Below are 22276 nucleotides of genomic sequence, written 5' to 3' on the forward strand. Positions count from 1 at the left end.
CTCAGCAGTGCCTTGCTATTTGTTGCTTTAGTTTATTCACTTGTTTATTATTTAAGTTTACATAACTAAAGTATATGATGAATCAAATTCTTTATAGGCAATTAAAAATCCATCGGGTTTTTCATTGGTGACAGAGACCCCATGAATGTCATTGAGTTTTCTATAAGTAGTAAGTTCAATACAAAGTAATTATAGACCAGTAAGCTTAACATCCATTGTGGGAAAAACTTTTGAAGAGCTCTTAAAGGGACTCTGTTACCAGTTTATCAGGTCCCTAACTCCTAACTAGTCTAATTGGTGCTTTGCTGCTGATAACTACAGGGTGATTTGTAGTAAAAAAAATGTTTATTATTTGCAAAATTATTTATGAGCATTTTCTAAATATGTAATTTAGCCTTTATTAGACATCTGGGAGGTAACAGCAGCAATTCTCCTGAGGTGGAGCTGACTCTCAGCATCTGATGCTGTCCTATCAGCATGAAGTTGCTTCACACACATTGTGAAACTCAAGCTACAGGGAAGGAGGATCAATTCAAACAGCCATATCTCGGGCTGTGGGCCACCTAAAAAAGCAGATTTGGTGGCATTTGAAAGACTGGATTCTACTCTTTCATAAGACACCAAAATCACAGTTCTAGCTGTGACAGAACCGAAGATATCACCTGTTGAAAACACAGTCGGGAATGGACGCAGTGTACTATATGATCACACTGTGTTGCTGGACAGGGAAGGGGGAGAAGTTGTATGCTGATTGGACAGCGTCATACAGAAAACATTAGCTGCCCAGAGTAAAAAGGAGTCATCTCCTATTTGGCTATTAGAGCTACATTAGTATATATATATAAATGCTCATAACTTTGCAAATAAATGTTTTTTTAAAAAAAACAACAAATCACACTGTAGTTATCAGCATCATAGCGCCTATTAGGCTAGTTAGGAAATTGGGAATTGATAAACTGGTGACAGAGTCCATTTAAGGGACTATATACAGGAGTATGTGACAGAAAATAGTATTATAATTGACAGCAAGCAGAGATTTACTAAGGACAGAAGTTGTCCAACCAACCTGATTTGTTTTTATCAAGAGGAAAATAAAAGTCTGGACAAATGGGATGCTGTAGTTATAGTGATTTATACTCTAAATATTGCTCGCTTTTCAGAGTTGTAAGCCAGGGGCACAGCTGGAACCACTATTATTAATGTAATTAATCAGTGATAAAGAGGATGGAATTAAAATAACTCTTTCTATAGGTGACAAACTTTAATATGTTTCTGGAAGTTCTCTTCTTAAAATAGAACGTTGTGAACAGGACTTGAACCTGTGCAGGGAGACCCCATTGGATTTCAAATCCAACGCCTTAACCACTCGGCCATCACAACTTATGTACCCTGACTGTTAAGACTTCTGGCAACTACACCTAAGGGGCTAGCCTAAAATATGAGATCAGTCTTTTGCTCTGAACTGAGCTGTGATGTAGGACAGCGTGAGAAGAAAAGTGCTTTGGTGCTGTGGCTTAGTTGGTTAAAGCGCCTGTCTAGTAAACAGGAGGTCCTGAGTTCCAATCTCAGCAGTGCCTTGCTATTTGTTGCTTTAGTTTATTCACTTGTTTATTATTTAAGTTTACATAACTAAAGTATATGATGAATCAAATTCTTTATAGGCAATTAAAAATCCATCGGGTTTTTCATTGGTGACAGAGACCCCATGAATGTCATTGAGTTTTCTATAAGTAGTAAGTTCAATACAAAGTAATTATAGACCAGTAAGCTTAACATCCATTGTGGGAAAAACTTTTGAAGAGCTCTTAAAGGGACTCTGTTACCAGTTTATCAGGTCCCTAACTCCTAACTAGTCTAATTGGTGCTTTGCTGCTGATAACTACAGGGTGATTTGTAGTAAAAAAAATGTTTATTATTTGCAAAATTATTTATGAGCATTTTCTAAATATGTAATTTAGCCTTTATTAGACATCTGGGAGGTAACAGCAGCAATTCTCCTGAGGTGGAGCTGACTCTCAGCATCTGATGCTGTCCTATCAGCATGAAGTTGCTTCACACACATTGTGAAACTCAAGCTACAGGGAAGGAGGATCAATTCAAACAGCCATATCTCGGGCTGTGGGCCACCTAAAAAAGCAGATTTGGTGGCATTTGAAAGACTGGATTCTACTCTTTCATATGACACCAAAATCACAGTTCAAGCTGTGACAGAACCGAAGATATCACCTGTTGAAAACACAGTCGGGAATGGACGCAGTGTACTATATGATCACACTGTGTTGCTGGACAGGGAAGGGGGAGAAGTTGTATGCTGATTGGACAGCATCATACAGAAAACATTAGCTGCCCAGAGTAAAAAGGAGTCATCTCCTATTTGGCTATTACAGCTACATTAGTATATATAAATAAATGCTCATAACTTTGCAAATAAACGTTTTTTAAAAAAAAACAACAAATCACACTGCAGTTATCAGCATCATAGCGCCTATTAGGCTAGTTAGGAAATTGGGAATTGATAAACTGGTGACAGAGTCCATTTAAGGGACTATATACAGGAGTATGTGACAGAAAATAGTATTATAATTGACAGCAAGCAGAGATTTACTAAGGACAGAAGTTGTCCAACCAACCTGATTTGTTTTTATCAAGAGGAAAATAAAAGTCTGGACAAATGGGATGCTGTAGTTATAGTGATTTATACTCTAAATATTGCTCGCTTTTCAGAGTTGTAAGCCAGGGGCACAGCTGGAACCACTATTATTAATGTAATTAATCAGTGATAAAGAGGATGGAATTAAAATAACTCTTTCTATAGGTGACAAACTTTAATATGTTTCTGGAAGTTCTCTTCTTAAAATAGAACGTTGTGAACAGGACTTGAACCTGTGCAGGGAGACCCCATTGGATTTCAAATCCAACGCCTTAACCACTCGGCCATCACAACTTACGTACCCTGACTGTTAAGAGTTCTGGCAACTACACCTAAGGGGCTAGCCTAAAATATGAGATCAGTCTTTTGCTCTGAACTGAGCTGTGTGGTAGGACACCATGAGAAGAAAAGTGCTTTGGTGCTGTGGCTTAGTTGGTTAAAGTGCCTGTCTAGTAAACAGGAGATCCTGAGTTCAAATCTCAGCAGTGCCTTGCTATTTGTTGCTTTAGGTTATTCACTTGTTTATTATTTAAGTTTACATAACTAAAGTTTATGATGAATCAAATTCTTTATAGGCAATTAAAAATCTATCGGGTTTTTCATTGGTGACAGAGACCCCATGAATGTCATTGAGTTTTCTATAAGTAGTAAGTTCAATACAAAGTAATTATAGACCAGTAAGCTTAACATACATTGTGGGAAAAACTTTTGAAGAGCTCTTAAAGGGACTCTGTTACCAGTTTATCAGGTCCCTAACTCCTAACTAGTCTAATAGGTGCTTTGCTGCTGATAACTACAGGGTGATTTGTAGTAAAAAAAATGTTTATTATTTGCAAAATTATGAGCATTTTCTAAATATGTAATTTAGCCTTTATTAGACATCTGGGAGGTAACAGCAGCAATTCTCCTGAGGTGGAGCTGACTCTCAGCATCTGATGCTGTCCTATCAGCATGAAGCTGCTTCACACACATTGTGAAACTCAAGCTACAGGGAAGGGGGATCAATTCAAACAGCCATATCTCGGGCTGTGGGCCACCTAAAAAAGCAGATTTGGTGGCATTTGAAAGACTGGATTCTACTCTTTCATATGACACCAAAATCACAGTTCTAGCTGTGACAGAACCGAAGATATCACCTGTTGAAAACACAGTCGGGAATGGACGCAGTGTACTATATGATCACACTGTGTTGCTGGACAGGGAAGGGGGAGAAGTTGTATGCTGATTGGACAGCGTCATACAGAAAACATTAGCTGCCCAGAGTAAAAAGGAGTCATCTCCTATTTGGCTATTAGAGCTACATTAGTATATATAAATAAATGCTCATAACTTTGCAAATAAACGTTTTTTTAAAAAAAACAACAAATCACACTGTAGTTATCAGCATCATAGCGCCTATTAGGCTAGTTAGGAAATTGGGAATTGATAAACTGGTGACAGAGTCCATTTAAGGGACTATATACAGGAGTATGTGACAGAAAATAGTATTATAATTGACAGCAAGCAGAGATTTACTAAGGACAGAAGTTGTCCAACCAACCTGATTTGTTTTTATCAAGAGGAAAATAAAAGTCTGGACAAATGGGATGCTGTAGTTATAGTGATTTATACTCTAAATATTGCTCGCTTTTCAGAGTTGTAAGCCAGGGGCACAGCTGGAACCACTATTATTAATGTAATTAATCAGTGATAAAGAGGATGGAATTAAAATAACTCTTTCTATAGGTGACAAACTTTAATATGTTTCTGGAAGTTCTCTTCTTAAAATAGAACGTTGTGAACAGGACTTGAACCTGTGCAGGGAGACCCCATTGGATTTCAAATCCAACGCCTTAACCACTCGGCCATCACAACTTACGTACCATGACTGTTAAGAGTTCTGGCAACTACACCTAAGGGGCTAGCCTAAAATATGAGATCAGTCTTTTGCTCTGAACTGAGCTGTGTGGTAGGACACCATGAGAAGAAAAGTGCTTTGGTGCTGTGGCTTAGTTGGTTAAAGCGCCTGTCTAGTAAACAGGAGGTCCTGAGTTCCAATCTCAGCAGTGCCTTGCTATTTGTTGCTTTAGTTTATTCACTTGTTTATTATTTAAGTTTACATAACTAAAGTTTATGATGAATCAAATTCTTTATAGGCAATTAAAAATCTATCGGGTTTTCATTGGTGACAGAGACCCCATGAATGTCATTGAGTTTTCTATAAGTAGTAAGTTCAATACAAAGTAATTATAGACCAGTAAGCTTAACATCCATTGTGGGAAAAACTTTTGAAGAGCTCTTAAAGGGACTCTGTTACCAGTTTATCAGGTCCCTAACTCCTAACTAGTCTAATTGGTGCTTTGCTGCTGATAACTACAGGGTGATTTGTAGTAAAAAAAATGTTTATTATTTGCAAAATTATGAGCATTTTCTAAATATGTAATTTAGCCTTTATTAGACATCTGGGAGGTAACAGCAGCAATTCTCCTGAGGTGGAGCTGACTCTCAGCATCTGATGCTGTCCTATCAGCATGAAGTTGCTTCACACACATTGTGAAACTCAAGCTACAGGGAAGGAGGATCAATTCATACAGCCATATCTCGGGCTGTGGGCCACCTAAAAAAGATTTGGTGGCATTTGAAAGACTGGATTCTACTCTTTCATATGACACCAAAATCACAGTTCTAGCTGTGACAGAACCGAAGATATCACCTGTTGAAAACACAGTCGGGAATGGACGCAGTGTACTATATGATCACACTGTGTTGCTGGACAGGGAAGGGGGAGAAGTTGTATGCTGATTGGACAGCGTCATACAGAAAACATTAGCTGCCCAGAGTAAAAAGGAGTTATCTCCTATTTGGCTATTAGAGCTACATTAGTATATATAAATAAATGCTCATAACTTTGCAAATAAACGTTTTTTTAAAAAAAACAACAAATCACACTGTAGTTATCAGCATCATAGCGCCTATTAGGCTAGTTAGGAAATTGGGAATTGATAAACTGGTGACAGAGTCCATTTAAGGGACTATATACAGGAGTATGTGACAGAAAATAGTATTATAATTGACAGCAAGCAGAGATTTACTAAGGACAGAAGTTGTCCAACCAACCTGATTTGTTTTTATCAAGAGGAAAATAAAAGTCTGGACAAATGGGATGCTGTAGTTATAGTGATTTATACTCTAAATATTGCTCGCTTTTCAGAGTTGTAAGCCAGGGGCACAGCTGGAACCACTATTATTAATGTAATTAATCAGTGATAAAGAGGATGGAATTAAAATAACTCTTTCTATAGGTGACAAACTTTAATATGTTTCTGGAAGTTCTCTTCTTAAAATAGAACGTTGTGAACAGGACTTGAACCTGTGCAGGGAGACCCCATTGGATTTCAAATCCAACGCCTTAACCACTCGGCCATCACAACTTACGTACCCTGACTGTTAAGAGTTCTGGCAACTACACCTAAGGGGCTAGCCTAAAATATGAGATCAGTCTTTTGCTCTGAACTGAGCTGTGTGGTAGGACACCATGAGAAGAAAAGTGCTTTGGTGCTGTGGCTTAGTTGGTTAAAGTGCCTGTCTAGTAAACAGGAGATCCTGAGTTCAAATCTCAGCAGTGCCTTGCTATTTGTTGCTTTAGGTTATTCACTTGTTTATTATTTAAGTTTACATAACTAAAGTTTATGATGAATCAAATTCTTTATAGGCAATTAAAAATCTATCGGGTTTTTCATTGGTGACAGAGACCCCATGAATGTCATTGAGTTTTCTATAAGTAGTAAGTTCAATACAAAGTAATTATAGACCAGTAAGCTTAACATCCATTGTGGGAAAAACTTTTGAAGAGCTCTTAAAGGGACTCTGTTACCAGTTTATCAGGTCCCTAACTCCTAACTAGTCTAATTGGTGCTTTGCTGCTGATAACTACAGGGTGATTTGTAGTAAAAAAAATGTTTATTATTTGCAAAATTATGAGCATTTTTTAAATATGTAATTTAGCCTTTATTAGACATCTGGGAGGTAACAGCAGCAATTCTCCTGAGGTGGAGCTGACTCTCAGCATCTGATGCTGTCCTATCAGCATGAAGTTGCTTCACACACATTGTGAAACTCAAGCTACAGGGAAGGAGGATCAATTCATACAGCCATATCTCGGGCTGTGGGCCACCTAAAAAAGATTTGGTGGCATTTGAAAGACTGGATTCTACTCTTTCATATGACACCAAAATCACAGTTCTAGCTGTGACAGAACCGAAGATATCACCTGTTGAAAACACAGTCGGGAATGGACGCAGTGTACTATATGATCACACTGTGTTGCTGGACAGGGAAGGGGGAGAAGTTGTATGCTGATTGGACAGCGTCATACAGAAAACATTAGCTGCCCAGAGTAAAAAGGAGTCATCTCCTATTTGGCTATTAGAGCTACATTAGTATATATAAATAAATGCTCATAACTTTGCAAATAAACGTTTTTTTAAAAAAAACAACAAATCACACTGTAGTTATCAGCATCATAGCGCCTATTAGGCTAGTTAGGAAATTGGGAATTGATAAACTGGTGACAGAGTCCATTTAAGGGACTATATACAGGAGTATGTGACAGAAAATAGTATTATAATTGACAGCAAGCAGAGATTTACTAAGGACAGAAGTTGTCCAACCAACCTGATTTGTTTTTATCAAGAGGAAAATAAAAGTCTGGACAAATGGGATGCTGTAGTTATAGTGATTTATACTCTAAATATTGCTCGCTTTTCAGAGTTGTAAGCCAGGGGCACAGCTGGAACCACTATTATTAATGTAATTAATCAGTGATAAAGAGGATGGAATTAAAATAACTCTTTCTATAGGTGACAAACTTTAATATGTTTCTGGAAGTTCTCTTCTTAAAATAGAACGTTGTGAACAGGACTTGAACCTGTGCAGGGAGACCCCATTGGATTTCAAATCCAACGCCTTAACCACTCGGCCATCACAACTTATGTACCCTGACTGTTAAGACTTCTGGCAACTACACCTAAGGGGCTAGCCTAAAATATGAGATCAGTCTTTTGCTCTGAACTGAGCTGTGATGTAGGACAGCGTGAGAAGAAAAGTGCTTTGGTGCTGTGGCTTAGTTGGTTAAAGCGCCTGTCTAGTAAACAGGAGGTCCTGAGTTCCAATCTCAGCAGTGCCTTGCTATTTGTTGCTTTAGTTTATTCACTTGTTTATTATTTAAGTTTACATAACTAAAGTATATGATGAATCAAATTCTTTATAGGCAATTAAAAATCCATCGGGTTTTTCATTGGTGACAGAGACCCCATGAATGTCATTGAGTTTTCTATAAGTAGTAAGTTCAATACAAAGTAATTATAGACCAGTAAGCTTAACATCCATTGTGGGAAAAACTTTTGAAGAGCTCTTAAAGGGACTCTGTTACCAGTTTATCAGGTCCCTAACTCCTAACTAGTCTAATTGGTGCTTTGCTGCTGATAACTACAGGGTGATTTGTAGTAAAAAAAATGTTTATTATTTGCAAAATTATTTATGAGCATTTTCTAAATATGTAATTTAGCCTTTATTAGACATCTGGGAGGTAACAGCAGCAATTCTCCTGAGGTGGAGCTGACTCTCAGCATCTGATGCTGTCCTATCAGCATGAAGTTGCTTCACACACATTGTGAAACTCAAGCTACAGGGAAGGAGGATCAATTCAAACAGCCATATCTCGGGCTGTGGGCCACCTAAAAAAGCAGATTTGGTGGCATTTGAAAGACTGGATTCTACTCTTTCATAAGACACCAAAATCACAGTTCTAGCTGTGACAGAACCGAAGATATCACCTGTTGAAAACACAGTCGGGAATGGACGCAGTGTACTATATGATCACACTGTGTTGCTGGACAGGGAAGGGGGAGAAGTTGTATGCTGATTGGACAGCGTCATACAGAAAACATTAGCTGCCCAGAGTAAAAAGGAGTCATCTCCTATTTGGCTATTAGAGCTACATTAGTATATATATATAAATGCTCATAACTTTGCAAATAAATGTTTTTTTAAAAAAAACAACAAATCACACTGTAGTTATCAGCATCATAGCGCCTATTAGGCTAGTTAGGAAATTGGGAATTGATAAACTGGTGACAGAGTCCATTTAAGGGACTATATACAGGAGTATGTGACAGAAAATAGTATTATAATTGACAGCAAGCAGAGATTTACTAAGGACAGAAGTTGTCCAACCAACCTGATTTGTTTTTATCAAGAGGAAAATAAAAGTCTGGACAAATGGGATGCTGTAGTTATAGTGATTTATACTCTAAATATTGCTCGCTTTTCAGAGTTGTAAGCCAGGGGCACAGCTGGAACCACTATTATTAATGTAATTAATCAGTGATAAAGAGGATGGAATTAAAATAACTCTTTCTATAGGTGACAAACTTTAATATGTTTCTGGAAGTTCTCTTCTTAAAATAGAACGTTGTGAACAGGACTTGAACCTGTGCAGGGAGACCCCATTGGATTTCAAATCCAACGCCTTAACCACTCGGCCATCACAACTTATGTACCCTGACTGTTAAGACTTCTGGCAACTACACCTAAGGGGCTAGCCTAAAATATGAGATCAGTCTTTTGCTCTGAACTGAGCTGTGATGTAGGACAGCGTGAGAAGAAAAGTGCTTTGGTGCTGTGGCTTAGTTGGTTAAAGCGCCTGTCTAGTAAACAGGAGGTCCTGAGTTCCAATCTCAGCAGTGCCTTGCTATTTGTTGCTTTAGTTTATTCACTTGTTTATTATTTAAGTTTACATAACTAAAGTATATGATGAATCAAATTCTTTATAGGCAATTAAAAATCCATCGGGTTTTTCATTGGTGACAGAGACCCCATGAATGTCATTGAGTTTTCTATAAGTAGTAAGTTCAATACAAAGTAATTATAGACCAGTAAGCTTAACATCCATTGTGGGAAAAACTTTTGAAGAGCTCTTAAAGGGACTCTGTTACCAGTTTATCAGGTCCCTAACTCCTAACTAGTCTAATTGGTGCTTTGCTGCTGATAACTACAGGGTGATTTGTAGTAAAAAAAATGTTTATTATTTGCAAAATTATTTATGAGCATTTTCTAAATATGTAATTTAGCCTTTATTAGACATCTGGGAGGTAACAGCAGCAATTCTCCTGAGGTGGAGCTGACTCTCAGCATCTGATGCTGTCCTATCAGCATGAAGTTGCTTCACACACATTGTGAAACTCAAGCTACAGGGAAGGAGGATCAATTCAAACAGCCATATCTCGGGCTGTGGGCCACCTAAAAAAGCAGATTTGGTGGCATTTGAAAGACTGGATTCTACTCTTTCATAAGACACCAAAATCACAGTTCTAGCTGTGACAGAACCGAAGATATCACCTGTTGAAAACACAGTCGGGAATGGACGCAGTGTACTATATGATCACACTGTGTTGCTGGACAGGGAAGGGGGAGAAGTTGTATGCTGATTGGACAGCGTCATACAGAAAACATTAGCTGCCCAGAGTAAAAAGGAGTCATCTCCTATTTGGCTATTAGAGCTACATTAGTATATATATATAAATGCTCATAACTTTGCAAATAAATGTTTTTTTAAAAAAAACAACAAATCACACTGTAGTTATCAGCATCATAGCGCCTATTAGGCTAGTTAGGAAATTGGGAATTGATAAACTGGTGACAGAGTCCATTTAAGGGACTATATACAGGAGTATGTGACAGAAAATAGTATTATAATTGACAGCAAGCAGAGATTTACTAAGGACAGAAGTTGTCCAACCAACCTGATTTGTTTTTATCAAGAGGAAAATAAAAGTCTGGACAAATGGGATGCTGTAGTTATAGTGATTTATACTCTAAATATTGCTCGCTTTTCAGAGTTGTAAGCCAGGGGCACAGCTGGAACCACTATTATTAATGTAATTAATCAGTGATAAAGAGGATGGAATTAAAATAACTCTTTCTATAGGTGACAAACTTTAATATGTTTCTGGAAGTTCTCTTCTTAAAATAGAACGTTGTGAACAGGACTTGAACCTGTGCAGGGAGACCCCATTGGATTTCAAATCCAACGCCTTAACCACTCGGCCATCACAACTTATGTACCCTGACTGTTAAGACTTCTGGCAACTACACCTAAGGGGCTAGCCTAAAATATGAGATCAGTCTTTTGCTCTGAACTGAGCTGTGTGGTAGGACAGCGTGAGAAGAAAAGTGCTTTGGTGCTATGGCTTAGTTGGTTAAAGCGCCTGTCTAGTAAACAGGAGGTCCTGAGTTCCAATCTCAGCAGTGCCTTGCTATTTGTTGCTTTAGTTTATTCACTTGTTTATTATTTAAGTTTACATAACTAAAGTATATGATGAATCAAATTCTTTATAGGCAATTAAAAATCTATCGGGTTTTTCATTGGTGACAGAGACCCCATGAATGTCATTGAGTTTTCTATAAGTAGTAAGTTCAATACAAAGTAATTATAGACCAGTAAGCTTAACATCCATTGTGGGAAAAACTTTTGAAGAGCTCTTAAAGGGACTCTGTTACCAGTTTATCAGGTCCCTAACTCCTAACTAGTCTAATTGGTGCTTTGCTGCTGATAACTACAGGGTGATTTGTAGTAAAAAAAATGTTTATTATTTGCAAAATTATTTATGAGCATTTTCTAAATATGTAATTTAGCCTTTATTAGACATCTGGGAGGTAACAGCAGCAATTCTCCTGAGATGGAGCTGACTCTCAGCATCTGATGCTGTCCTATCAGCATGAAGTTGCTTCACACACATTGTGAAACTCAAGCTACAGGGAAGGAGGATCAATTCAAACAGCCATATCTCGGGCTGTGGGCCACCTAAAAAAGCAGATTTGGTGGCATTTGAAAGACTGGATTCTACTCTTTCATAAGACACCAAAATCACAGTTCTAGCTGTGACAGAACCGAAGATATCACCTGTTGAAAACACAGTCGGGAATGGACGCAGTGTACTATATGATCACACTGTGTTGCTGGACAGGGAAGGGGGAGAAGTTGTATGCTGATTGGACAGCGTCATACAGAAAACATTAGCTGCCCAGAGTAAAAAGGAGTCATCTCCTATTTGGCTATTAGAGCTACATTAGTATATATAAATAAATGCTCATAACTTTGCAAATAAATGTTTTTTTTAAAAAAACAACAAATCACACTGTAGTTATCAGCATCATAGCGCCTATTAGGCTAGTTAGGAAATTGGGAATTGATAAACTGGTGACAGAGTCCATTTAAGGGACTATATACAGGAGTATGTGACAGAAAATAGTATTATAATTGACAGCAAGCAGAGATTTACTAAGGACAGAAGTTGTCCAACCAACCTGATTTGTTTTTATCAAGAGGAAAATAAAAGTCTGGACAAATGGGATGCTGTAGTTATAGTGATTTATACTCTAAATATTGCTCGCTTTTCAGAGTTGTAAGCCAGGGGCACAGCTGGAACCACTATTATTAATGTAATTAATCAGTGATAAAGAGGATGGAATTAAAATAACTCTTTCTATAGGTGACAAACTTTAATATGTTTCTGGAAGTTCTCTTCTTAAAATAGAACGTTGTGAACAGGACTTGAACCTGTGCAGGGAGACCCCATTAGATTTCAAATCCAACGCCTTAACCACTCGGCCATCACAACTTATGTACCCTGACTGTTAAGACTTCTGGCAACTACACCTAAGGGGCTAGCCTAAAATATGAGATCAGTCTTTTGCTCTGAACTGAGCTGTGTGGTAGGACACCGTGAGAAGAAAAGTGCTTTGGTGCTGTGGCTTAGTTGGTTAAAGCGCCTGTCTAGTAAACAGGAGATCCTGAGTTCCAATCTCAGCAGTGCCTTGCTATTTGTTGCTTTAGTTTATTCACTTGTTTATTATTTAAGTTTACATAACTAAAGTATATGATGAATCAAATTCTTTATAGGCAATTAAAAATCTATCGGGTTTTTCATTGGTGACAGAGACCCCATGAATGTCATTGAGTTTTCTATAAGTAGTAAGTTCAATACAAAGTAATTATAGACCAGTAAGCTTAACATCCATTGTGGGAAAAACTTTTGAAGAGCTCTTAAAGGGACTCTGTTACCAGTTTATCAGGTCCCTAACTCCTAACTAGTCTAATTGGTGCTTTGCTGCTGATAACTACAGGGTGATTTGTAGTAAAAAAAATGTTTATTATTTGCAAAATTATGAGCATTTTCTAAATATGTAATTTAGCCTTTATTAGACATCTGGGAGGTAACAGCAGCAATTCTCCTGAGGTGGAGCTGACTCTCAGCATCTGATGCTGTCCTATCAGCATGAAGCTGCTTCACACACATTGTGAAACTCAAGCTACAGGGAAGGGGGATCAATTCAAACAGCCATATCTCGGGCTGTGGGCCACCTAAAAAAGCAGATTTGGTGGCATTTGAAAGACTGGATTCTACTCTTTCATAAGACACCAAAATCACAGTTCTAGCTGTGACAGAACCGAAGATATCACCTGTTGAAAACACAGTCGGGAATGGACGCAGTGTACTATATGATCACACTGTGTTGCTGGACAGGGAAGGGGGAGAAGTTGTATGCTGATTGGACAGCGTCATACAGAAAACATTAGCTGCCCAGAGTAAAAAGGAGTCATCTCCTATTTGGCTATTAGAGCTACATTAGTATATATAAATAAATGCTCATAACTTTGCAAATAAATGTTTTTTTTAAAAAAACAACAAATCACACTGTAGTTATCAGCATCATAGCGCCTATTAGGCTAGTTAGGAAATTGGGAATTGATAAACTGGTGACAGAGTCCATTTAAGGGACTATATACAGGAGTATGTGACAGAAAATAGTATTATAATTGACAGCAAGCAGAGATTTACTAAGGACAGAAGTTGTCCAACCAACCTGATTTGTTTTTATCAAGAGGAAAATAAAAGTCTGGACAAATGGGATGCTGTAGTTATAGTGATTTATACTCTAAATATTGCTCGCTTTTCAGAGTTGTAAGCCAGGGGCACAGCTGGAACCACTATTATTAATGTAATTAATCAGTGATAAAGAGGATGGAATTAAAATAACTCTTTCTATAGGTGACAAACTTTAATATGTTTCTGGAAGTTCTCTTCTTAAAATAGAACGTTGTGAACAGGACTTGAACCTGTGCAGGGAGACCCCATTAGATTTCAAATCCAACGCCTTAACCACTCGGCCATCACAACTTATGTACCCTGACTGTTAAGACTTCTGGCAACTACACCTAAGGGGCTAGCCTAAAATATGAGATCAGTCTTTTGCTCTGAACTGAGCTGTGTGGTAGGACACCGTGAGAAGAAAAGTGCTTTGGTGCTGTGGCTTAGTTGGTTAAAGCGCCTGTCTAGTAAACAGGAGATCCTGAGTTCCAATCTCAGCAGTGCCTTGCTATTTGTTGCTTTAGTTTATTCACTTGTTTATTATTTAAGTTTACATAACTAAAGTATATGATGAATCAAATTCTTTATAGGCAATTAAAAATCTATCGGGTTTTTCATTGGTGACAGAGACCCCATGAATGTCATTGAGTTTTCTATAAGTAGTAAGTTCAATACAAAGTAATTATAGACCAGTAAGCTTAACATCCATTGTGGGAAAAACTTTTGAAGAGCTCTTAAAGGGACTCTGTTACCAGTTTATCAGGTCCCTAACTCCTAACTAGTCTAATTGGTGCTTTGCTGCTGATAACTACAGGGTGATTTGTAGTAAAAAAAATGTTTATTATTTGCAAAATTATGAGCATTTTCTAAATATGTAATTTAGCCTTTATTAGACATCTGGGAGGTAACAGCAGCAATTCTCCTGAGGTGGAGCTGACTCTCAGCATCTGATGCTGTCCTATCAGCATGAAGCTGCTTCACACACATTGTGAAACTCAAGCTACAGGGAAGGGGGATCAATTCAAACAGCCATATCTCGGGCTGTGGGCCACCTAAAAAAGCAGATTTGGTGGCATTTGAAAGACTGGATTCTACTCTTTCATAAGACACCAAAATCACAGTTCTAGCTGTGACAGAACCGAAGATATCACCTGTTGAAAACACAGTCGGGAATGGACGCAGTGTACTATATGATCACACTGTGTTGCTGGACAGGGAAGGGGGAGAAGTTGTATGCTGATTGGACAGCGTCATACAGAAAACATTAGCTGCCCAGAGTAAAAAGGAGTCATCTCCTATTTGGCTATTAGAGCTACATTAGTATATATAAATAAATGCTCATAACTTTGCAAATAAATGTTTTTTTTAAAAAAACAACAAATCACACTGTAGTTATCAGCATCATAGCGCCTATTAGGCTAGTTAGGAAATTGGGAATTGATAAACTGGTGACAGAGTCCATTTAAGGGACTATATACAGGAGTATGTGACAGAAAATAGTATTATAATTGACAGCAAGCAGAGATTTACTAAGGACAGAAGTTGTCCAACCAACCTGATTTGTTTTTATCAAGAGGAAAATAAAAGTCTGGACAAATGGGATGCTGTAGTTATAGTGATTTATACTCTAAATATTGCTCGCTTTTCAGAGTTGTAAGCCAGGGGCACAGCTGGAACCACTATTATTAATGTAATTAATCAGTGATAAAGAGGATGGAATTAAAATAACTCTTTCTATAGGTGACAAACTTTAATATGTTTCTGGAAGTTCTCTTCTTAAAATAGAACGTTGTGAACAGGACTTGAACCTGTGCAGGGAGACCCCATTAGATTTCAAATCCAACGCCTTAACCACTCGGCCATCACAACTTATGTACCCTGACTGTTAAGACTTCTGGCAACTACACCTAAGGGGCTAGCCTAAAATATGAGATCAGTCTTTTGCTCTGAACTGAGCTGTGTGGTAGGACACCGTGAGAAGAAAAGTGCTTTGGTGCTGTGGCTTAGTTGGTTAAAGCGCCTGTCTAGTAAACAGGAGATCCTGAGTTCCAATCTCAGCAGTGCCTTGCTATTTGTTGCTTTAGTTTATTCACTTGTTTATTATTTAAGTTTACATAACTAAAGTATATGATGAATCAAATTCTTTATAGGCAATTAAAAATCTATCGGGTTTTTCATTGGTGACAGAGACCCCATGAATGTCATTGAGTTTTCTATAAGTAGTAAGTTCAATACAAAGTAATTATAGACCAGTAAGCTTAACATCCATTGTGGGAAAAACTTTTGAAGAGCTCTTAAAGGGACTCTGTTACCAGTTTATCAGGTCCCTAACTCCTAACTAGTCTAATTGGTGCTTTGCTGCTGATAACTACAGGGTGATTTGTAGTAAAAAAAATGTTTATTATTTGCAAAATTATGAGCATTTTCTAAATATGTAATTTAGCCTTTATTAGACATCTGGGAGGTAACAGCAGCAATTCTCCTGAGGTGGAGCTGACTCTCAGCATCTGATGCTGTCCTATCAGCATGAAGCTGCTTCACACACATTGTGAAACTCAAGCTACAGGGAAGGGGGATCAATTCAAACAGCCATATCTCGGGCTGTGGGCCACCTAAAAAAGCAGATTTGGTGGCATTTGAAAGACTGGATTCTACTCTTTCATAAGACACCAAAATCACAGTTCTAGCTGTGACAGAACCGAAGATATCACCTGTTGAAAACACAGTCGGGAATGGACGCAGTGTACTATATGATCACACTGTGTTGCTGGACAGGGAAGGGGGAGAAGTTGTATGCTGATTGGACAGCGTCATACAGAAAACATTAGCTGCCCAGAGTAAAAAGGAGTCATCTCCTATTTGGCTATTAGAGCTACATTAGTATATATAAATAAATGCTCATAACTTTGCAAATAAATGTTTTTTTAAAAAAAACAACAAATCACACTGTAGTTATCAGCATCATAGCGCCTATTAGGCTAGTTAGGAAATTGGGAATTGATAAACTGGTGACAGAGTCCATTTAAGGGACTATATACAGGAGTATGTGACAGAAAATAGTATTATAATTGACAGCAAGCAGAGATTTACTAAGGACAGAAGTTGTCCAACCAACCTGATTTGTTTTTATCAAGAGGAAAATAAAAGTCTGGACAAATGGGATGCTGTAGTTATAGTGATTTATACTCTAAATATTGCTCGCTTTTCAGAGTTGTAAGCCAGGGGCACAGCTGGAACCACTATTATTAATGTAATTAATCAGTGATAAAGAGGATGGAATTAAAATAACTCTTTCTATAGGTGACAAACTTTAATATGTTTCTGGAAGTTCTCTTCTTAAAATAGAACGTTGTGAACAGGACTTGAACCTGTGCAGGGGGACCCCATCGGATTTCAAATCCAACGCCTTAACCACTCGGCCATCACAACTTATGTACCCTGACTGTTAAGACTTCTGGCAACTACACCTAAGGGGCTGGCCTAAAATATGAGATCAGTCTTTTGCTCTGAACTGAGCTGTGTGGTAGGACACCGTGAGAAGAAAAGTGCTTTGGTGCTGTGGCTTAGTTGGTTAAAGCGCCTGTCTAGTAAACAGGAGATCCTGAGTTCAAATCTCAGCAGTGCCTTGCTATTTGTTGCTTTAGTTTATTCACTTGTTTATTATTTAAGTTTACATAACTAAAGTATATGATGAATAAAATTATTTATAGGCGATTAAAAATCTATCGGGTTTTTCATTGGTGACAGAGACCCCATGAATGTCATTGAGTTTTCTATAAGTAGTAAGTTCAATACAAAGTAATTATAGACCAGTAAGCTTAACATCCATTGTGGGAAAAACTTTTGAAGAGCTCTTAAAGGGACTCTGTTACCAGTTTATCAGGTCCCTAACTCCTAACTAGTCTAATAGGTGCTTTGCTGCTGATAACTACAGGGTGATTTGTAGTAAAAAAATGTTTATTATTTGCAAAGTTATGAGCATTTTCTAAATATGTAATTTAGCCTTTATTAAACATCTGGGAGGTAACAGCAGCAATTCTCCTGAGGTGGAGCTGACTCTCAGCATCTGATGCTGTCCTATCAGCATGAAGCTGCTTCACACACATTGTGAAACTCAAGCTACAGGGAAGGGGGATCAATTCAAACAGCCATATCTCGGGCTGTGGGCCACCTAAAAAAGCAGATTTGGTGGCATTTGAAAGACTGGATTCTACTCTTTCATAAGACACCAAAATCACAGTTCTAGCTGTGACAGAACCGAAGATATCACCTGTTGAAAACACAGTCGGGAATGGACGCAGTGTACTATATGATCACACTGTGTTGCTGGACAGGGAAGGGGGAGAAGTTGTATGCTGATTGGACAGCGTCATACAGAAAACATTAGCTGCCCAGAGTAAAAAGGAGTCATCTCCTATTTGGCTATTAGAGCTACATTAGTATATATAAATAAATGCTCATAACTTTGCAAATAAACGTTTTTTTAAAAAAAACAACAAATCACACTGTAGTTATCAGCATCATAGCGCCTATTAGGCTAGTTAGGAAATTGGGAATTGATAAACTGGTGACAGAGTCCATTTAAGGGACTATATACAGGAGTATGTGACAGAAAATAGTATTATAATTGACAGCAAGCAGAGATTTACTAAGGACAGAAGTTGTCCAACCAACCTGATTTGTTTTTATCAAGAGGAAAATAAAAGTCTGGACAAATGGGATGCTGTAGTTATAGTGATTTATACTCTAAATATTGCTCGCTTTTCAGAGTTGTAAGCCAGGGGCACAGCTGGAACCACTATTATTAATGTAATTAATCAGTGATAAAGAGGATGGAATTAAAATAACTCTTTCTATAGGTGACAAACTTTAATATGTTTCTGGAAGTTCTCTTCTTAAAATAGAACGTTGTGAACAGGACTTGAACCTGTGCAGGGAGACCCCATTGAATTTCAAATCCAACGCCTTAACCACTCGGCCATCACAACTTATGTACCCTGACTGTTAAGACTTCTGGCAACTACACCTAAGGGGCTAGCCTAAAATATGAGATCAGTCTTTTGCTCTGAACTGAGCTGTGTGGTAGGACACCGTGAGAAGAAAAGTGCTTTGGTGCTGTGGCTTAGTTGGTTAAAGCGCCTGTCTAGTAAACAGGAGATCCTGAGTTCAAATCTCAGCAGTGCCTTGCTATTTGTTGCTTTAGTTTATTCACTTTTTTATTATTTAAGTTTACTTAACTAAAGTATATGATGAATCAAATTCTTTATAGGCGATTAAAAATCTATCGGGTTTTTCATTGGTGACAGAGACCCCATGAATGTCATTGAGTTTTCTATAAGTAGTAAGTTCAATACAAAGTAATTATAGACCAGTAAGCTTAACATCCATTGTGGGAAAAACTTTTGAAGAGCTCTTAAAGGGACTATGTTACCAGTTTATCAGGTCCCTAACTCCTAACTAGTCTAATAGGTGCTTTGCTGCTGATAACTACAGGGTGATTTGTAGTAAAAAAATGTTTATTATTTGCAAAGTTATGAGCATTTTCTAAATATGTAATTTAGCCTTTATTAAACATCTGGGAGGTAACAGCAGCAATTCTCCTGAGGTGGAGCTGACTCTCAGCATCTGATGCTGTCCTATCAGCATGAAGCTGCTTCACACACATTGTGAAACTCAAGCTACAGGGAAGGGGGATCAATTCAAACAGCCATATCTCGGGCTGTGGGCCACCTAAAAAAGCAGATTTGGTGGCATTTGAAAGACTGGATTCTACTCTTTCATAAGACACCAAAATCACAGTTCTAGCTGTGACAGAACCGAAGATATCACCTGTTGAAAACACAGTCGGGAATGGACGCAGTGTACTATATGATCACACTGTGTTGCTGGACAGGGAAGGGGGAGAAGTTGTATGCTGATTGGACAGCGTCATACAGAAAACATTAGCTGCCCAGAGTAAAAAGGAGTCATCTCCTATTTGGCTATTAGAGCTATATTAGTATATATAAATAAATGCTCATAACTTTGCAAATAAACGTTTTTTAAAAAAAAACAACAAATCACACTGTAGTTATCAGCATCATAGCGCCTATTAGGCTAGTTAGGAAATTGGGAATTGATAAACTGGTGACAGAGTCCATTTAAGGGACTATATACAGGAGTATGTGACAGAAAATAGTATTATAATTGACAGCAAGCAGAGATTTACTAAGGACAGAAGTTGTCCAACCAACCTGATTTGTTTTTATCAAGAGGAAAATAAAAGTCTGGACAAATGGGATGCTGTAGTTATAGTGATTTATACTCTAAATATTGCTCGCTTTTCAGAGTTGTAAGCCAGGGGCACAGCTGGAACCACTATTATTAATGTAATTAATCAGTGATAAAGAGGATGGAATTAAAATAACTCTTTCTATAGGTGACAAACTTTAATATGTTTCTGGAAGTTCTCTTCTTAAAATAGAACGTTGTGAACAGGACTTGAACCTGTGCAGGGGGACCCCATCGGATTTCAAATCCAACGCCTTAACCACTCGGCCATCACAACTTATGTACCCTGACTGTTAAGACTTCTGGCAACTACACCTAAGGGGCTGGCCTAAAATATGAGATCAGTCTTTTGCTCTGAACTGAGCTGTGTGGTAGGACACCGTGAGAAGAAAAGTGCTTTGGTGCTGTGGCTTAGTTGGTTAAAGCGCCTGTCTAGTAAACAGGAGATCCTGAGTTCAAATCTCAGCAGTGCCTTGCTATTTGTTGCTTTAGTTTATTCACTTGTTTATTATTTAAGTTTACATAACTAAAGTATATGATGAATCAAATTCTTTATAGGCGATTAAAAATCTATCGGGTTTTTCATTGGTGACAGAGACCCCATGAATGTCATTGAGTTTTCTATAAGTAGTAAGTTCAATACAAAGTAATTATAGACCAGTAAGCTTAACATCCATTGTGGGAAAAACTTTTGAAGAGCTCTTAAAGGGACTCTGTTACCAGTTTATCAGGTCCCTAACTCCTAACTAGTCTAATAGGTGCTTTGCTGCTGATAACTACAGGGTGATTTGTAGTAAAAAAATGTTTATTATTTGCAAAGTTATGAGCATTTTCTAAATATGTAATTTAGCCTTTATTAAACATCTGGGAGGTAACAGCAGCAATTCTCCTGAGGTGGAGCTGACTCTCAGCATCTGATGCTGTCCTATCAGCATGAAGCTGCTTCACACACATTGTGAAACTCAAGCTACAGGGAAGGGGGATCAATTCAAACAGCCATATCTCGGGCTGTGGGCCACCTAAAAAAGCAGATTTGGTGGCATTTGAAAGACTGGATTCTACTCTTTCATAAGACACCAAAATCACAGTTCTAGCTGTGACAGAACCGAAGATATCACCTGTTGAAAACACAGTCGGGAATGGACGCAGTGTACTATATGATCACACTGTGTTGCTGGACAGGGAAGGGGGAGAAGTTGTATGCTGATTGGACAGCGTCATACAGAAAACATTAGCTGCCCAGAGTAAAAATGAGTCATCTCCTATTTGGCTATTAGAGCTACATTAGTATATATAAATAAATGCTCATAACTTTGCAAATAAACGTTTTTTTAAAAAAAACAACAAATCACACTGTAGTTATCAGCATCATAGCGCCTATTAGGCTAGTTAGGAAATTGGGAATTGATAAACTGGTGACAGAGTCCATTTAAGGGACTATATACAGGAGTATGTGACAGAAAATAGTATTATAATTGACAGCAAGCAGAGATTTACTAAGGACAGAAGTTGTCCAACCAACCTGATTTGTTTTTATCAAGAGGAAAATAAAAGTCTGGACAAATGGGATGCTGTAGTTATAGTGATTTATACTCTAAATATTGCTCGCTTTTCAGAGTTGTAAGCCAGGGGCACAGCTGGAACCACTATTATTAATGTAATTAATCAGTGATAAAGAGGATGGAATTAAAATAACTCTTTCTATAGGTGACAAACTTTAATATGTTTCTGGAAGTTCTCTTCTTAAAATAGAACGTTGTGAACAGGACTTGAACCTGTGCAGGGGGACCCCATCGGATTTCAAATCCAACGCCTTAACCACTCGGCCATCACAACTTATGTACCCTGACTGTTAAGACTTCTGGCAACTACACCTAAGGGGCTGGCCTAAAATATGAGATCAGTCTTTTGCTCTGAACTGAGCTGTGTGGTAGGACACCGTGAGAAGAAAAGTGCTTTGGTGCTGTGGCTTAGTTGGTTAAAGCGCCTGTCTAGTAAACAGGAGATCCTGAGTTCAAATCTCAGCAGTGCCTTGCTATTTGTTGCTTTAGTTTATTCACTTGTTTATTATTTAAGTTTACATAACTAAAGTATATGATGAATCAAATTCTTTATAGGCGATTAAAAATCTATCGGGTTTTTCATTGGTGACAGAGACCCCATGAATGTCATTGAGTTTTCTATAAGTAGTAAGTTCAATACAAAGTAATTATAGACCAGTAAGCTTAACATCCATTGTGGGAAAAACTTTTGAAGAGCTCTTAAAGGGACTCTGTTACCAGTTTATCAGGTCCCTAACTCCTAACTAGTCTAATAGGTGCTTTGCTGCTGATAACTACAGGGTGATTTGTAGTAAAAAAATGTTTATTATTTGCAAAGTTATGAGCATTTTCTAAATATGTAATTTAGCCTTTATTAAACATCTGGGAGGTAACAGCAGCAATTC

The 22276-nt window shown here is 37.9% G+C and overlaps 18 non-coding genes across 18 annotated transcripts; 4 read left to right on the top strand and 14 right to left on the bottom strand.

Moving 5' to 3' along the window:
* Positions 1-1298: 1298 nt before the first annotated feature.
* Positions 1299-1380, bottom strand: TRNAS-UGA (transfer RNA serine (anticodon UGA)). Its single transcript has one exon. It is a non-coding gene; the product is annotated as a tRNA-Ser (tRNA).
* A 1482-nt stretch (positions 1381-2862) lies between these two features.
* TRNAS-UGA (transfer RNA serine (anticodon UGA)) lies at positions 2863-2944 on the bottom strand. Its single transcript has one exon. It is a non-coding gene; the product is annotated as a tRNA-Ser (tRNA).
* Positions 2945-4422: 1478 nt separating this feature from the next.
* TRNAS-UGA (transfer RNA serine (anticodon UGA)) lies at positions 4423-4504 on the bottom strand. The gene has a single exon. It is a non-coding gene; the product is annotated as a tRNA-Ser (tRNA).
* A 1474-nt stretch (positions 4505-5978) lies between these two features.
* On the bottom strand, positions 5979-6060 carry TRNAS-UGA (transfer RNA serine (anticodon UGA)). The gene has a single exon. It is a non-coding gene; the product is annotated as a tRNA-Ser (tRNA).
* A 1475-nt stretch (positions 6061-7535) lies between these two features.
* Positions 7536-7617, bottom strand: TRNAS-UGA (transfer RNA serine (anticodon UGA)). Its single transcript has one exon. It is a non-coding gene; the product is annotated as a tRNA-Ser (tRNA).
* Positions 7618-9099: 1482 nt separating this feature from the next.
* On the bottom strand, positions 9100-9181 carry TRNAS-UGA (transfer RNA serine (anticodon UGA)). Its single transcript has one exon. It is a non-coding gene; the product is annotated as a tRNA-Ser (tRNA).
* A 1482-nt stretch (positions 9182-10663) lies between these two features.
* TRNAS-UGA (transfer RNA serine (anticodon UGA)) lies at positions 10664-10745 on the bottom strand. Its single transcript has one exon. It is a non-coding gene; the product is annotated as a tRNA-Ser (tRNA).
* Positions 10746-12227: 1482 nt separating this feature from the next.
* On the bottom strand, positions 12228-12309 carry TRNAS-UGA (transfer RNA serine (anticodon UGA)). The gene has a single exon. It is a non-coding gene; the product is annotated as a tRNA-Ser (tRNA).
* A 1478-nt stretch (positions 12310-13787) lies between these two features.
* TRNAS-UGA (transfer RNA serine (anticodon UGA)) lies at positions 13788-13869 on the bottom strand. Its single transcript has one exon. It is a non-coding gene; the product is annotated as a tRNA-Ser (tRNA).
* A 1478-nt stretch (positions 13870-15347) lies between these two features.
* Positions 15348-15429, bottom strand: TRNAS-UGA (transfer RNA serine (anticodon UGA)). The gene has a single exon. It is a non-coding gene; the product is annotated as a tRNA-Ser (tRNA).
* Positions 15430-16907: 1478 nt separating this feature from the next.
* TRNAS-UGA (transfer RNA serine (anticodon UGA)) lies at positions 16908-16989 on the bottom strand. The gene has a single exon. It is a non-coding gene; the product is annotated as a tRNA-Ser (tRNA).
* Positions 16990-17112: 123 nt separating this feature from the next.
* Positions 17113-17186, top strand: TRNAT-AGU (transfer RNA threonine (anticodon AGU)). The gene has a single exon. It is a non-coding gene; the product is annotated as a tRNA-Thr (tRNA).
* A 1280-nt stretch (positions 17187-18466) lies between these two features.
* On the bottom strand, positions 18467-18548 carry TRNAS-UGA (transfer RNA serine (anticodon UGA)). The gene has a single exon. It is a non-coding gene; the product is annotated as a tRNA-Ser (tRNA).
* A 123-nt stretch (positions 18549-18671) lies between these two features.
* On the top strand, positions 18672-18745 carry TRNAT-AGU (transfer RNA threonine (anticodon AGU)). The gene has a single exon. It is a non-coding gene; the product is annotated as a tRNA-Thr (tRNA).
* Positions 18746-20025: 1280 nt separating this feature from the next.
* TRNAS-UGA (transfer RNA serine (anticodon UGA)) lies at positions 20026-20107 on the bottom strand. Its single transcript has one exon. It is a non-coding gene; the product is annotated as a tRNA-Ser (tRNA).
* Positions 20108-20230: 123 nt separating this feature from the next.
* On the top strand, positions 20231-20304 carry TRNAT-AGU (transfer RNA threonine (anticodon AGU)). The gene has a single exon. It is a non-coding gene; the product is annotated as a tRNA-Thr (tRNA).
* Positions 20305-21584: 1280 nt separating this feature from the next.
* Positions 21585-21666, bottom strand: TRNAS-UGA (transfer RNA serine (anticodon UGA)). Its single transcript has one exon. It is a non-coding gene; the product is annotated as a tRNA-Ser (tRNA).
* A 123-nt stretch (positions 21667-21789) lies between these two features.
* Positions 21790-21863, top strand: TRNAT-AGU (transfer RNA threonine (anticodon AGU)). The gene has a single exon. It is a non-coding gene; the product is annotated as a tRNA-Thr (tRNA).
* The last annotated feature ends 413 nt before the right edge of the window (positions 21864-22276 follow it).

The sequence above is a fragment of the Rhinoderma darwinii genome (assembly GCF_050947455.1).
Source record: "Rhinoderma darwinii isolate aRhiDar2 chromosome 3 unlocalized genomic scaffold, aRhiDar2.hap1 SUPER_3_unloc_13, whole genome shotgun sequence".
NCBI classification, from domain to species: domain Eukaryota; kingdom Metazoa; phylum Chordata; class Amphibia; order Anura; family Rhinodermatidae; genus Rhinoderma; species Rhinoderma darwinii.